The sequence below is a fragment of the Protopterus annectens genome, chromosome 2.part0, assembly GCF_019279795.1.
Source record: "Protopterus annectens isolate FY-2018-M chromosome 2.part0, PAN1.0, whole genome shotgun sequence".
Taxonomy (NCBI): Eukaryota; Metazoa; Chordata; order Ceratodontiformes; family Protopteridae; genus Protopterus; species Protopterus annectens.
In genome coordinates, this window is record NC_056728.1 from 269,739,070 (window position 1) to 269,756,105 (window position 17,036).

Genomic DNA, 17,036 nt, shown 5'->3' on the forward strand with positions numbered 1-17,036 from the left:
ATGGTGTACTTGCACGTGCCTACTGGGAGCACTGTAATTAGTTCCCCACGCGTAGTCGTGGGCTACCCACAGGCATGTCTGGCAAAATCAGCATAGCACAGTTACCCACATCCCGCATGGACCCCTACATAGGTACATAGGCACACATGAACGTGACAGGATATGTGCCCTACGACATGTGTGGACCTAGCATGACTGTGTGTGGCATCTAACACCCCTCAGGATGGGGATGCCATATCCATCAGTCCCCAGTCCCTGGTCTAGCAGTGACACACAGAGGTTGACTGGCGATAACTATCGTCACACATCCACACGTCATTAGCAGTCCTGGACAAAGGCAGTCAGGGCCTTTCCTTCACATGGCCTGGCACTCCTCCCCGTGTTGTAGGGGTGTCTGGCCGCTACCCTGTTCCCCAGCACGCCCCACTCATCTTTGAGTTGAGGTGTCTGACAGTCGCTTCTGTGCCCGTGGTTTGCATGGGGCCTGGAGGTGGAATGTGCCCATGTCACCCAGGTCAGACATGGCCGTGTATGTCAGGCACAGATCACCACGGAGCAGCTGTGCTGTGAAGATCCACAGCCGGTGTCCCCTTGGCCGCACCTTGTGACACATGTCCTAGCACCGCCATCCCCGCCTTGTGGAACGCTTATGTCCTTCCGAGTGCTGCAGGCGCCAGGTTAGCTACAGGCCACATGTGCCATTGTACGCAGTCATTGCACTGGTGTGTGATGTGTACAGGGGTACAATGAACACCCCTGATGTGGTTGCCATTCCATCCAGACCAGGAGGCCACAATGGAATGTCTTCACACCCACATTGCCATTGTGTGTGTTGACAGAGGTTGCCGACAGGTGTGGTAGCCATTTCCTGAACATGTCCACCATCTTTAATGGCGCATCACCTACATGTGACATTGGGACGAACATGTTCTTCACACTGGGTAGGGCTGCACCTTCTCTGGCATTTGGTAGCAGGCCATGGCTCTGGCACCAGTCATCCATGTCTATGACGCCCTAGGTGGATGTTCGTGTAACATGGGGTGTTGGGTATGTTGGCCGGTGCGTAGTCATCTGCATACCTTGTCTGCTACAATCCCCCTATGATTGCATGCACATCGGAAGGTCGGATGCCATATGGCAGGGGGCACAGGAGTGAGCCCTGTGGGCCTCCACTGGGTCCAGATATGAGTGTGACAAGGCACCTTGAGCACCAACCCTGTGTGGTGTGACCTCCAACCTGTGTGAGAAGCATCGGGTGACATATGTCCCCACATGTATGCTGGCGAGCCTTTCCATGGGTCCCATGTGTAGTGTGCTCTGAACGCCCCACCAGGTCATGGTACTGTGTGCAAACCCACGTATCCCCATCAATGGCCTTGGTGAACACTCCAGACTGGACGAGCAGGTTCGGGAGGCAGGATCCGCCCTTGACTATGTAGTTGTGGGTATTGGCTGTACACCGCTATCTGTAACCATGACCACCTGTATGGACCTCCACACAGCTTTGCAGACAACACTTGTCAAGCGATAGGGTGTGGCTGTTGACAGTCCATAGGAGCACTACCCTGGCATAGTGGGACCACAGATGCCATATGGCATCCATTGGGGACATAGCCCATAGTAAGGCTAACATGACACAGTGGCCGCATGTGTGGGCCGAGGGCCTCAAAGAGGATGGGTAGCACACAGCCAGGGAAACCATCGGTGCCCATTGCTGACGTGTCAAACGCCATAGAGATATGGGATCACGCCGGGCCATATGACATGTTTGGGAGGATACACTCTGGTGGGATGGATATGTTCCCTGTTGGGGGGGGGGCATGTATGCATGGAACATGTCCTGTGGTATGCAGACAATGTCTGTGGGTGCAGTGACTGTTGTACCATTCTGGACCATTTCCAGGCAAGTCTGTGTGCCCCAACCATGTCCTTACCACAGTTAGGGAAGGCCCTGTGGTTGTCTCATGTGCCCTCTGCAGTACCACTCCCACGAGCGGACCTGGATGATGGTATGTGGGGCCGTATGGTGACGCCGGTATGAATGGGTGATGGTTTCCATGGTACTGTCATTGCCCTGCCATGTAGTAGCTCCAACTGTTGATGTACAGGTAGTCAGTGGCTGCGGTCCACCACACCATGTGCCTACCTGTGGTGGACAAGGTCCTGATGTCATCATGTTTGCCTGTTGCAGACATGCATGTGGGTGGTCGGGAAGGCATTCGTTAGGCGCTTGCGGTCTGGCCTCTGTTCAACATTGGCATGGAGGACTTGTAGGGTACCACACCGGTCATATGATGTGTGTGGTTTTCTGTGGAGAGGTCATCACTGAGGTCCCCATGCTGGTGTTGGTTACAGTGAGTGGATGACCAGTGGATCCACTATACGGTCTTGCATCACCATTGAGGGCTGTACATCCTGTGTGGGGCATATCCTCACCATGCGTGATGGGCAGAACTGTCAGACATCACCCCCCCTGGTATGTATGGTGCATGGCTGTTTAACAGTGGCCAGGTGTGTCAACACCTGGGACTGCTGGCGACTGTGTTGTGCCATGGGTAATGTTCCCAGGCTATGTATGGGTGGTTCATGTCACCCAATACGGTGCTGTTGTGAGAGCATGCCCACTCACCAGTGTCCTCAGGACATCTGTGAAGGTATCCTGTGTTTGGGAGGGTTGTCTGTAGCATGCAACAAACTGTAGGCCAGTCCTACACATGGTTAATTGCACCTACATATTCCCCGCAGCAACAACAACGCCTGTGGCATGACCGGTTACTGTTGTGTGGCCGGACACACAGGATGGTCCGCATTCCGCCACCCATGCCGCCGCACCATGTGTATGCATGTCTGATCTGTGCCGACTTAAGTGTCTGAGCATGCCCAGTAGGCAGCTGTGTAGATAGACACACAGCACAGTGCACACCGCGCCGCCTGCAGTTATACCCCGGTGCATGCCTGTATCCCCACGCAACGGCCACGCCTGTGGCATGGCCAGGTTTCTGTTGTGGCTGGACACACACGACGGTCCACATTACGCCACCCATGCCGCCGCAACATGTGTATGCATGTCTGCCCTGTGCCGAGTCTAAGTGTCTGAGCATGCCCAGTATGCAGTGATGTACTGATCAGTAGTTACTTGTTATTCTCGACTGCAGCACTAACGTGTTAGTGTACGGCGACCTGGGATGGTAACAGACCGCGTGACTGGCGACTCTGTCCGAACACCCGATCGGGCGCATTGCCTCTGCAAATGATACCACTCACGAGGGGTATGCCTCCTGACAGCGCCTGCTCAGTAAACTCGGTAGCTGCTCTGTAAATGCTTCATACTGTAGTGTGTTCATGTAGATAGGCGAGGTTCGCCCCGCCCCTTCCGTGTGTGTGTGTGTGTGTGTGTGTGTGTGTGTGTGTGTGTGTGTGTGTCTGTGTGTGTGTGTGTTTCCAGCTGCCTCTGCGACTGATTATGCTTTTAGACGCCCGCAACACATGCCTTGGCTATTGCCAACTATTGTCTTGCGGGTGACGCCAGCAGCCTACAAGTATGCCTGTGACAGCGCCTGTTCAGCAAACTCGTAGCTGCTCTGTAAATGCTTCATACAGTAGTGTGTTCATGTAGATAGTCGAGGTTCGCTCCCCGCCCCTTCCGTGTGTGTGTGTCTCTGTGTGTGTGTGTTTCCAGCCGCGCCTGCGACTGATTATGCTTTTAGACGCCCGCAACACATGCCTTGGCTATTGCCAACTATTGTCTTGCGGCTGACGCCAGCAGCCTACAAGTATGCCTGTGACAGCGCCTGTTTAGCAAACTCGTAGCTGCTCTGTAAATGCTTCATACAGTAGTGTGTTCATGTAGATAGTCGAGGTTCGCCCCCGCCCCTTCCGTGTGTGTGTGTGTGTGTGTTTCCAGCTGCCTCTGCGACTGATTATGCTTTTAGACGCCCGCAACACATGCCTTGGCTATTGCCAACTATTGTCTTGCGGGTGACGCCAGCAGCCTACAAGTATGCCTGTGACAGCGCCTGTTTAGCAAACTCGGTAGCTGCTCTGTAAATGCTTCATACAGTAGTGTGTTCATGTAGATAGTCGAGGTTCGCCCCGCCCCTTCCGTGTGTGTGTGTGTGTGTGTTTCCAGCTGCCTCTGCGACTGATTATGCTTTTAGACGCCCGCAACACATGCCTTGGCTATTGCCAACTATTGTCTTGCGGGTGACGCCAGCAGCCTACAAGTATGCCTGTGACAGCGCCTGTTTAGCAAACTCGGTAGCTGCTCTGTAAATGCTTCATACAGTAGTGTGTTCATGTAGATAGTCGAGGTTCGCCCCCGTCCCTTCCGTGTGTGTGTGTGTGTGTGTGTTTCCAGCTGCCTCTGCGACTGATTATGCTTTTAGACGCCCGCAACACATGCCTTGGCTATTGCCAACTATTGTCTTGCGGGTGACGCCAGCAGCCTACAAGTATGCCTGTGACAGCGCCTGTTTAGCAAACTCGGTAGCTGCTCTGTAAATGCTTCATACAGTAGTGTGTTCATGTAGATAGTCGTAGGTTCGCCCCCGTCCCTTCCGTGTGTGTGTGTGTGTGTGTGTGTTTCCAGCTGCCTGCGACTGATTATGCTTTTAGACGCCCGCAACACATGCCTTGGCTATTGCCAACTATTGTCTTGCGGGTGACGCCAGCAGCCTACAAGTATGCCTGTGACAGCGCCTGTTTAGCAAACTCGTAGCTGCTCTGTAAATGCTTCATACAGTAGTGTGTTCATGTAGATAGTCGAGGTTCGCCCCCGCCCCTTCCGTGTGTGTGTGTGTGTGTGTTTCCAGCTGCCTCTGCGACTGATTATGCTTTTAGACGCCCGCAACACATGCCTTGGCTATTGCCAACTATTGTCTTGCGGGTGACGCCAGCAGCCTACAAGTATGCCTGTGACAGCGCCTGTTTAGCAAACTCGGTAGCTGCTCTGTAAATGCTTCATACAGTAGTGTGTTCATGTAGATAGTCGAGGTTCGCCCCCGTCCCTTCCGTGTGTGTGTGTGTGTGTTTCCAGCTGCCTCTGCGACTGATTATGCTTTTAGACGCCCGCAACACATGCCTTGGCTATTGCCAACTATTGTCTTGGCGGGTGACGCCAGCAGCCTACAAGTATGCCTGTGACAGCGCCTGTTTAGCAAACTCGGTAGCTGCTCTGTAAATGCTTCATACAGTAGTGTGTTCATGTAGATAGTCGAGGTTCGCCCCCGCCCCTTCCGTGTGTGTGTGTGTGTGTGTTTCCAGCTGCCTCTGCGACTGATTATGCTTTTAGACGCCCGCAACACATGCCTTGGCTATTGCCAACTATTGTCTTGCGGGTGACGCCAGCAGCCTACAAGTATGCCTGTGACAGCGCCTGTTTAGCAAACTCGGTAGCTGCTCTGTAAATGCTTCATACAGTAGTGTGTTCATGTAGATAGTCGAGGTTCGCCCCGCCCTTCCGTGTGTGTGTGTGTGTGTGTGTTTCCAGCTGCCTCTGCGACTGATTATGCTTTTAGACGCCCGCAACACATGCCTTGGCTATTGCCAACTATTGTCTTGCGGGTGACGCCAGCAGCCTACAAGTATGCCTGTGACAGCGCCTGTTTAGCAAACTCGGTAGCTGCTCTGTAAATGCTTCATACAGTAGTGTGTTCATGTAGATAGTCGAGGTTCGCCCCCGCCCCTTCCGTGTGTGTGTGTGTGTGTGTGTTTCCAGCTGCCTCTGCGACTGATTATGCTTTTAGACGCCCGCAACACATGCCTTGGCTATTGCCAACTATTGTCTTGCGGGTGACGCCAGCAGCCTACAAGTATGCCTGTGACAGCGCCTGTTTAGCAAACTCGTAGCTGCTCTGTAAATGCTTCATACAGTAGTGTGTTCATGTAGATAGTCGAGGTTCGCCCCCGTCCCTTCCATGTGTGTGTGTGTGTGTGTGTTTCCAGCTGCCTCTGCGACTGATTATGCTTTTAGACGCCCGCAACACATGCCTTGGCTATTTCCAAATATTGTCTTGCGGGTGACGCCAGCAGCCTACATGTATGCCTCTGACAGCGCCACGCCAGTTAACTCGGTAGCTGCTGTGTAAATGATTCATACTGTACTGAGTTCATGTAAATAGGCGAGGTTCATCTCCCGTCCCTTCCGTGTGTGTGTGTGTTTCCGCTGCTTTCACCACACAACTGAATAAGCAAATTGTTAAAGTGTTCACAATCAACAGTGTGATATTTAAAATCATGTTAAGTCTCACATTGTTGTTTGTGAACATTCTTAGACATAGCATATTTCCTGCACACGCTGTGGAAACAACGAAAACGCTGCATGTTTTAATGAACTGTTCAAATGTTACGAAGACTTGTGTTGTGTCGAACCACGGGACTATTCTTGCTGCAGGTTTCCGGTTTGTTTGTGTTTCATAGTACAATATCATGTAATACGGTGTTCATAGTATGCTTTCTGTGATGTTGACATGGGTGTGTTTCGTTAGCAGTACGCCTCTGCTTTCTATGCTGTGGCTACATCTCCATTGCTCGCATAGAAAGTGACAAATGGAAGTGTAAGGGTGGACATTTAAAGCCTGGATACTTCCATGTTATGTGTAAGTCTCACGGGCCAACGGGTGATAGCGCATACATGTCTATGAAGTACCTTTGGATACCATATGCGACCTGTCGTGGACGAAATGTTTATGTTGACTGTTCCATCTACCTATGTGTGACATGGTTTGTGGCCATAGGGTGCCAGCAAGTCTTCCCTGTTCATTGGGTGTTTGCCATGGTGTATTGACATCAATCCTATTAATTCACCGAAGGATGTCTTTCTTTGGTGTCAACGCCATAGTTTGACCATCCTATGTCATTCCCAGCAGACGTGGAGATTGTGCCATTGGTATCTTTACACAGGTGACCCATCTGTTCCACTGTATGGAAGCGCAGGATCCCCATAGATGTGCTTGCACATGGAGTGTTGTGTACGGCGGTATCTGCCCAGCGGTGTTTCTTTGAATGGGGAGTGTGTACTGTACACCGTATCTGTATTCCCTGGGTTATGCCTTGCAACAGCTGTGGATTCCCCAGGTTTGCAGCTATGGGTGCCATCTTGGCCGCACGCTTGTCCATCCATGGGAACTGCCTACTGGACACTAGTATCGGGCTGTCAACATTTCACAGCTGCATTCTCCATTTCCGTGGATGATCGGTATTAGTATTGCGGAGTAACGATATGCCATGGCCACGCCCCGCACACGGGCGGACGATGAATCATCTGCCAATCCACACCGACACCCATATTTGCATACCCACGATCCCATGTCTGCAACCGCCGACAGTACCCCTTGCACACCCTTCATGTGTGCGGAAATGGGATGTGGAAGTACGTGTATGGATGCAGCAGCCTGGGGAGTCCTATTCATATGTCCTGCATTTCATGGACGGCTGTCATCACCCTTGAAGACACCTGTGGTGCATATATCTACCTGTGCCGTAGTCACGGCTGTCACCTCTTCCGTTCACACTATGTTGCTCACACTCACTTAAGGAGTAATTTTGGGTCCTTCAATGGACCCCGATGTGCATATGTAAAGTTTAGGACATGTTGGACTGTGTCCATTCGCCAGTGGGTTTGACTGCCGCCGTGATGTTCCCCATTCCCGGATGTCTGTCCGCCTACCCATATTATGTAGTGCTACGTAACCCGTGTCCTTCCACAATTTACCCATAGGGTGTTACTGTAGTCCTGCAGGTTGGCAACTGCTTTACATAATCCTCACAGGTACCATTGTGAACTATCCGCCACTGTATTGTCAGTATAACACAGCCGGTACATGTAGAACCTATTTATTCATGACAGTATGTCGGTTATGTGTGTGAACTCCATATTTTAGCGATAGTATGACCTTCCTAGTTGACGCTTGTTGGTGTGCCATTAATATGTGTTCCACAGGTCGCAGGTATGTTCCGCAGAGTGGAGGCGGGTGATCCCCACATACTGGATAGCACCTTCGCTGCTGTGTACGCTGGGATTCGCATGGCAGGATGGATGTCTACGGGTGTATGTACTGCTGTTTCCATCTTTATGTCCTGTGTCATGCCCTACTACGGCTGTGTGATTCCACCAGGCTTGCTATTATGGGTGCCATCTTGTCCGTGACGCTTGTCCATCCTTGGGAAATGCCTACTGGACACTGATGTAGGGCTGAACACATTTCACACATGCCTTTAGCATTACCCTATGGATGCTTTGCATCCTTACTGGGGACTAAGGCACGCCCTGTACCCGCAGCCCTCCCACGGGCGGACAACGGATTATCAGCCAAACAACACCGAGCCCCATTTTGCATACCCAGGATACCAGGGCTGCAACCCCCACGGCACGCATGACACATCCTTCATGTGCGGAACTGGGATATGGACGCACATGTATGGACACGGCAGTCTGGGGACCTCTGTTCATATGTCCTGCATGTCATGGGCAGGTATCATCAACCTTAAACACGCTGGTGGTGCATATGTTCAGCTGTGCCGTAGTCACGGTTTGTACCGGATTGGCTGATCTTGACGATACTGGCAAAACAGTCAGAATTTTTGGAGTCCTACAATGGACACCGATGTGCATTTGTAAAGTGTAGAACGTGTTTGACTGTCCCCATCTGGCCAGTGGTATTGACTGCCGCTGTATGTTCCCCAGTCGTGGATGTCTGCTTGACTACCCATCGCTTGTATGACATGGCCTATCTATATCCACGTGCCAGTATGCGTAAATACAGCAAACCTTAAGCGCCCTGCCCATCTTCATAAACGACATTATGGAACATATATCGGCAGAAACAGACACTGTCAAATACGATAGACTCCACAGTGAAAGGATACTGAGCTCTCTCAACTACTAACATGGGGCACCGCCGAGTACGGATTTCATGACATAGCCGCCCCTAATACACTTCCTTCAGAGTCGGTTTAAAGCGAAATAATCAATAAACCTGCTCATAGTTAGGTGGACAGTGCTCCAAGTCTTGATTATAACGTGACATATACATATCAGTGTTGCATGCCTTACTTCATGGAAACAATAATACGGCAACAATGTGTTAATATATCTACAATATTGGTAAATACAATCAGTATCCGGACACATAGTTGATAATTGGTGAGAGTGCACCTTAGAATGTAGTGTGTTGATCAGGTTATTGTATATCGATGTGTATAATAGTAGCATTACGATAACAAAGCATGGAATCAATAAGTACTATTTAAGCATATATTTGACAATTATGAATGTAAACGTGTGGAGGAGACATCCGTAACCTTCCTGGTTCCACTGGATCACACACGCACACGCATACCGCATGTCCGGATTGTGGGTTACGCGCACGCCGCATACGCATATCCGTAGTCCGCTTATATATGTTTACAGTGTCTGTGTGGTTACGTGTTTTGCGCTACTTGTGACTATTCCGTAACATATGTCTGATCCGTTGACGGACGGTGCAGAAAGCACTTACAGCTTTATATATGTAACAGTCTTTGCAGCATGGACGCTTTACGCACACGCACATCTATATGTTCTATAGTCATAATTCCAACGTGACTGCAGTCACGCTTGACGCTTACTGTGACCAGTGCACGTTAGCTGTTCGTTGTCATTAATATGCATACCCTTGGTACCTATGTACATTTACATATCACCCCCGCACACACGCACGCCACAGGCATCCATTCTCCTGCTGGGAAAGGTGCGGTACTGCATGTTGAACATTCCTAATTCCCTCGCCATGGCCCAGGATGCATATGTCGTCACCACAGAGCTGTTCAGATGTCAGCTGCTTATATCCCATAAGCATACAGGCCTTCGATTGTCAGGGTGTTGCTGTGCTGCTTTGGTTTGGTCTTGGCGCCCACTGTACGGGACCGCCCTGACCCTGTACGAATGTTAGATGAGTCACATGGGCACGCTTTGTCCGTGTCCATGGTACCATGTCACGCCCCCAATTAGTCTTAACCGTGCGCGCCGATTGGCCGGTGTATCCGCTGTAGATCTCGTTATACTAATTGCACACGGTCTGATCGAACTAACCTACTTCCATTACTAACCCTCCGTATGTATGGCCTGTGTCGCAATATTACAAGGGTTTAACATTGCGTGACTTTCACTGAGCCACAGACATGTCCGCTGCTTTGTTTGGCCCGGTTCCGCTGTGCTACACACATTTAACATGGCGTAACAGGTTGAAGAGCTCAGACACGAGGACATCGGGTTGTCCGTCGTTGTCTATTATTGAATGTCTCTGTGGAGTTTGTTTCACAAAGCGACACATTGTCGGCATTGTTAACGGACATCTCGCGCAGTACGCCCGCACCGACGCTGGTGACGATGTCTGCCTTTGGCCGCGAACAGGCATTATGCTGTGCCATTATGTCTGGGGATATATGGTTTCCTTCCACGTAGATGATGTGCCATACTAGCAATGACCCTAGCGATGACCCGCCTGGGTGTGGGTACTGCTGTATTACCCACGGGAAGAGTGGCCTTAGGGTAAGTGGTGACCTAGGCAGAAGTTGCCACCGATACATCACCCGCTACCCCTCCTGGTCTACCTACACCAAATAGAGTCTGGAAAGGTGCCCCGAGTAGAGCAACACCCTAGACGGCTACCTACTTGGCCTATGCCTAAGGCCGGCTATGTGTGTGGTCCCTTGGGCATCGGACTCGAACGTGGCACGCCTGCCGTGGGTATGTCCAGCATTACCCACATCCAGCCCCAAGGCAGTCAACACAGCATCCATGGGTCCACATGGTGTCCCAGCTGTGCACTCCAGGAACTCTATGGGGAATTTAACCCACACTTAGGACAGCTGTGTAATCCTAGCCTCACCTCAGGATACGCATCTGAGTAGTAGCACAGGGCGACTGTAGTCACACTCCACATAGATGGTGCCTCCACTGACCCTGGTTATTACCATACCATTAGTTTGACAAGCCTTATCTGCAAAGCCATGGAGATGGATCATAATGGGACACATAGATAAAGACATAGGGGACCCGCATACTTTGGATACAACCCAGTTTAGCTTGGTCATAGTCAGATCATGCCCTTTACACGTGTTTCACTTTGTAGAATCAGTCACCAAGGCCATTGCTGAGGGTAAAGCAGTCCATACAGCCTACCTCAACCCGGCAGAGGCCTTCGACACAATACCCCGCTCGGGTATACCTGATAAACCCGCCATCTTGAATGTAAATCCATACATCGCCATATGGGTTGCAAACGGGCTAAGTCACAGAACACACATGGCCATAGTTGCTGGCGCCATGTCATACTCACAGCCAGTCACAGGTGGTGTCCCATGGGGCTCAGTCCTGGGTCCACTATTTCCAGCATCTACGCTTCCAATGTACACGCATACACAGGGGGTTATGGTGACAATGTTTGCATACGACTGCAAACCGGATGCCAAAGTCAGACACACATCTGACACAGATATCCTTCAGGAGTGCCTCACAGATGTGGATAAGTGGTACCAGAGACATGTCCTACAGCTAAATGCCAGGAAATGCATAGGCATACCCTTCGATGAACAAGGTTACCCCGAGCTACCATATAGGTGGCAGTCCACTGAGCACGGAGGGGGTTACCAGTGATCTGGGGACACGTGTTGTTGTTAACCGATCGTTAGACACACATGTTGCTAACATAGTTAGGTAGACCTTCCACATTGCCCACATCATCATGAAGGGATTCACATCTAGATCAGGGAGGTCATTGTCCCCTTGTACTCATCACTCAATAGACCTATGATTGGGTACAATGCCCCGTTCAGAATGTATCTGACCCAACACCTGCAGCAGCTGGAAAGGCACCAACAGTTCTTCGACAAACGGATGCAGGGTCTCAGGTATATGTGTTATACTGACCGACTGAAAGAATTCCAGCTGTATACAGTTGCATACCACTTGCCCAGAGGTGACCCGTGCCTGGCATGCACGGCTAAGTCGAACCCAGATCTGATGACTATGCTTCACGTAAATAAGGTAGATCCCTCAGAACCACAAGGGCCTTGACACTGTCATTAATCGAACGTGTTGTTGGGACGGATTCATCACCCAGACACTCACTATGCTGTGGAACGACATCCCAGTACATGTGAGGGCAAGCACCTCGCTGGCCTTCTGTTAGTATTTACACATGGATGTCTGAATTGATTTATTTAAGTAACCTTCTAAATGAATGTTACATTAGCACATTGTGAATCTTTACATTTCGTTGGTCTATTTTACAGTAGTCATAATCATACGGTTTATGTGTATATATTATGGTTCATTCATATTACTAGGTGTCTGCAGTTCTGTTAATATATTGGCACAATCCGTAGGACATATATATGTAGCTTACACAGTCAGACATTTGGAAAACATTTTATGTTGGTTCATGTTTCATATATGTACATATATTTCCATTTTCCGATGAAGACTGTACCTTTCAAGCAATGTCTGATGTCCTCACTGTGTGGGATGTGTAACCCAAGTAAGGTTTGTTCGCTTGTCTGCCTTTAAGGCATGTAATTAGTACCTAGCACATCTAATGTACCAACCAATTAATGCTTGTAAATGTAGTAGGTTGGACTGCATTGTATGTAGTCTGAATAAGTCTGCTTATGAAGCAGACGGCGGGCTCCAATAGATTATGGTGACTGCCTTTAATTCTTGGTGTGCTCTGGTTGGTCACTGACGGTGCCTACAGTACCTCGGATTTGCTTTGGACTTCATCGGCTGGTTGTCTGTGTTTCTTGTATGGGGAATGTCAACTGTAGTCCCTATGTGTATGACTTGTGTAATGCCTTACTACGGCAGTGTAATTCCACCGGATTTGCATTTATGTGTGCCATCTTAGTCATACGCTTGTCCATCCATGTGAATTGCCTACTATACACTGGTATAGGGCTGTACACATTTCACACCTGCATTTTGCATTCCCCGGAGTATGGTGTGCATTATTAGCGGAGAGTGACGATGTGTTACGACACGCCCCTCCCACGGGCGGACAAAGGATTGCCTGCGAAACAACACCGAGGCCAGATTCTACATACCCAGACTCCCTTGACTGCAACAGTGGACAGTACCCATTACACATCCTTCATGTGTGCTGCAGTGTGATGTGGACGCAGCTGAATGGACCCGATACCCTGGGTATTTCTGTGCATGTGTGCTGCAGTTCATGGACAGCTATCATCAACATTGAACACGCTTGCGTGCCTATGTGTACCTGTGACGTGGTGACGACAATTAGGTCACATGAGTAATGCAGGAAGCTAGCAGGCATTCTCTGAACAGAATTTTTGGGTCCTACAATGGACACCGATGTGCATATGTCAAGTTAGATGTTGCTGGACTGTGTCCACCTGCCCAGTGCTTTTCACTGCTGGTGTATGTGGCCCAATCGCGGATGTCTGTTTGACTACCCATTCCACATGGTGCTACATAACCAGCTGAGTTAGTACTGTGAACAAATGACATACATCCAAAGATGCTGGTTACCAACTGCTTCATATAAACCTCAGACATCCCAATGGGACATATCCGCCACTATATTTCCAATATAACACCACCGAACATGTTGCTTACCTATGCATTCATTTAACCATGTTGTCTTCGTAGGTGGGAATGCCATAGTTTACACATCCTACGTGACGCTGTGTGTGTGCCATTAGTATGTGTTCCACAGGTCGCACATCTGTTCCGCTGTACGGTAGCGGGTGCTCCTCAGTCTGTTGCTGGCAGACTGAGTGCTGTGTACGCCGGTGTTGGCACGACAGTCCGCTTTGTATGTGGAATGTCAACTGTGGTCCCTATGTGTATTTCCTGTGTCATGCCTTACCGCTGCTATGTCATTTACCCGGTTTGCAGTTGTGGGTGCCATCCTGGCCATACGGGTGTCCATCCATGACAATTGCCTACTGGACACTAGTATAGGGCTGTACACATTCCACACCTACATTTAGCATTCTCCGGAGTATGGTTTGCATTATTAGCGGAGAGTAAGGCAGGTGCTACGACACATCCCTCCCACAGGGCGGGAGGAAGGATTGCTCATGAACAACACCGAGCACAGAGTCTACATACCCAGAATCCCTTGACCGCAATAATTGACAGTACCCATTACACATCCGTCATGTGTGCGGAAGTGTGATGTGGATGCAGTTCTATGGACCCGTACCCTGGGTATTTCTGTGCATCTGTGCTGCATTACATGGACAGCTATCAGCAACATTAAACACGCTATGTGCATATGTGTACCTGTGACGACAATGAGTTCACTTAAGTGTTGAAAGAAGGCGGCATTCCTGTCTTTAGACAAATTTTGGGTCCTACATTGGACACCACTGTGCATATGTAAAGTGTAGAGCTTGTCGGACTGTGTCCTTGTGAGCAGTGGGTTTCACTGATACTGTGTGTTCAGAAATCGCGGATGTCTGTTGGACTACCCATTCCACATGGTGCTACATAACCAGGTGATTTACTACTGTGGACAAATTACATACATCCAAAGATGCTGGTTAGCAAATGCTCCATTTAAACCGCAGACATCCCAATGGGACATATCCGTCACTGTATTTCCACTATAACACCACCAGAACATGTTGCTTACCTATGCATTCATTTAACCATGTTGTCTTCATAGGTGGGAAAGCCATAGTTTACATATCCTACTTGACGTTGTGTGTGTGTGCTATTAGTATGTGTTCCACAGGTCGCACATCTGTTACGCTGTACGGTAGCGGGTGCTCCTCAGTCTGTTGCTGGCAGATTGAGTGCTGTGTACGCCGGTGTTGGCACGACGGTCCTGCTTTGTATGTGGAATGTCAACTGTAGTCCCTATGTGTATTTCCTGTGTTATGCCTTCCCGCGGCTATGTCATTTACCCGGGTTTGCAGTTGTGGGTGCCATTCTGGCCATACGGGTGTCCATCCATGACAATTGCCTACTGGACAGTAGTATAGGGCTGTACACATTACACACCTACATTTAGCATTCTCCGGAGTATGGTTTGCATTATTAGCGGAGAGTAAGGCAGGTGATACGACACATCCTCCCACGGGCGGGAGAAAGGATTGCCTGCGAACAACACCGAGCACAGAGTCTACATACCCAGAATCCCTTGACTGCAACAATTGACAGTACCCATTACACATCCGCCATGTGTGCGGCACTGTGATGTGGGCGCAGTTCTATGGACCCGGTACCCTGGGTATTGCTGTGCATCTGTGCTGCATTACATGCATAGCTATCAGCAACATTAAACACTCTTGCGGTGCATATGTGTACCTGTGACGACACTGATTTCAGGTACGCATTGAAATAAGACATAATTTGGTTCTTTCCACAATTTTTGGGTCCTACAATGGACACCACTGTGCATATGTAAAGTGTAGAGCTTGTCGGACTGTGTCCTTGTGAGCATTGGGTTTCACTGATGCTGTGTGTTCAGCAATCGTGTATGTGTGCTTGACTACCCATACTGTGTTGTGCTACAGGAACCATGTCTTCCGACACCAGAAACCAATGCTATACATCCAATGTTGCAGGTTAACAACCACTTTCATACCATACCCAGAGGTCACGATTGGGAGGTATTGCCACTTTATTATCGGAACAACAACCCCAGACTGTGTACATCATGGGAACTTAAATTGTTTTCTCATGGGAATAACACAGCCTTGCAAGGCACCTTGTACATTACAGTATCCTTTTGTGATTGTAGCTGTTTCAAGGACCCTAGACTGTTACGATACAGTGGACAGTTAATTTCTTGATACGTTGCTTTGTCTGTCTGGTAGGAGTTGTACTGCTATCTTCCATTGAGCTCACAAGGCCATCCTCCTCTGGGGAAGGAGTGCTGTTATGCATGTACATACATTTATTGTTCTGTAACCCAGCAAATAATTAATGATGACAGACATGAGCCTGCTGTCCTGCTTACTGCCAGGTTCAGAATTCCATCACAGTACAGCTTAGCTTCACCAATTACATGCAGGCTTAGTTCTGCTGCCATATTGTACGGTACAATTCAATACATTATATAGTATTTCGAGTGTAAACTGGAACTTCATATGTGTTTCTATATATTTTACTTAACAACATCCATCCAGCCATATGCATGTTGTTCCATCCTTTACCTTGACCGTGTGTATTTGTCCGTCCAGCCACGCTAATCTCCACATGTGATGTCCCAGTTTCCCCTTCTTTGCCTGTAGCACCCTGTTAGGATGTCCTGTGTGTTAGGCACCTGTTCCGCTATATGTGATCGACTTCACTGCAAAGATAATCGTCGATGCGGTGGTCCAACCGACTTGTCCACATGTGTACACTTATGTGCACCGTGTCGTATGCAAACCTAGATGGTTTGGACGGGTACATACTACATGCCGGATGTACACATTCTGCTGACACATTCACATGCAGCCATTTACATATCTGTACCTGCGGTGGGTTGCTGACATGTGGGTACGATTTGCCCGCTGGCATTGCCTAACACAAACATCTTACCACAGTTCAGGTATGCACATTGTGTGTGGTTGTATAGCTGCACACGGATGCTAGCAGGTTTGGGTGCAGGGGTATACATGGGTGTGACTGACATGTACAATGAGGCTATTGTGTAGTACATCCGAATGCATGGGTTCTGCTTCTGGATATTACACTTCATCATACACCATCCAGTGTATGCAACAGAGATGTTGCTGGGTCTGGGATATGTTGCTATGCACATGTTTGCCTGTGTTTGGGGTATCTTGCTTCCTTACTGTTGTTATGTCGGCACAGCTACCCGGCTATGTACTGTCACTACTGCTTGTGACCATTATGGTTGGCACCTTTTCCAATGCCCATAGTGGGGCATGTTATGTGGACACTTCGACATTTGCAGGACTACACATACCCAGGGCTAGTGCAGTAGACAGAACTTCACTTGTTTGCCATACTATGAGCCTATTCTGTTAGCGATTGGGTTCCTTATTTATTTTCTTATGCCATGTCTGTGTTCCAT

General features: G+C 49.3%; 1 protein-coding gene across 2 annotated transcripts in view; it reads right to left on the bottom strand.

Moving 5' to 3' along the window:
• The window catches only part of PRDM6 (PR/SET domain 6), a 562,442-nt gene that overhangs the window by 494,138 nt on the left and 51,268 nt on the right, over window positions 1–17,036 (bottom strand). The window lies entirely within an intron of this gene.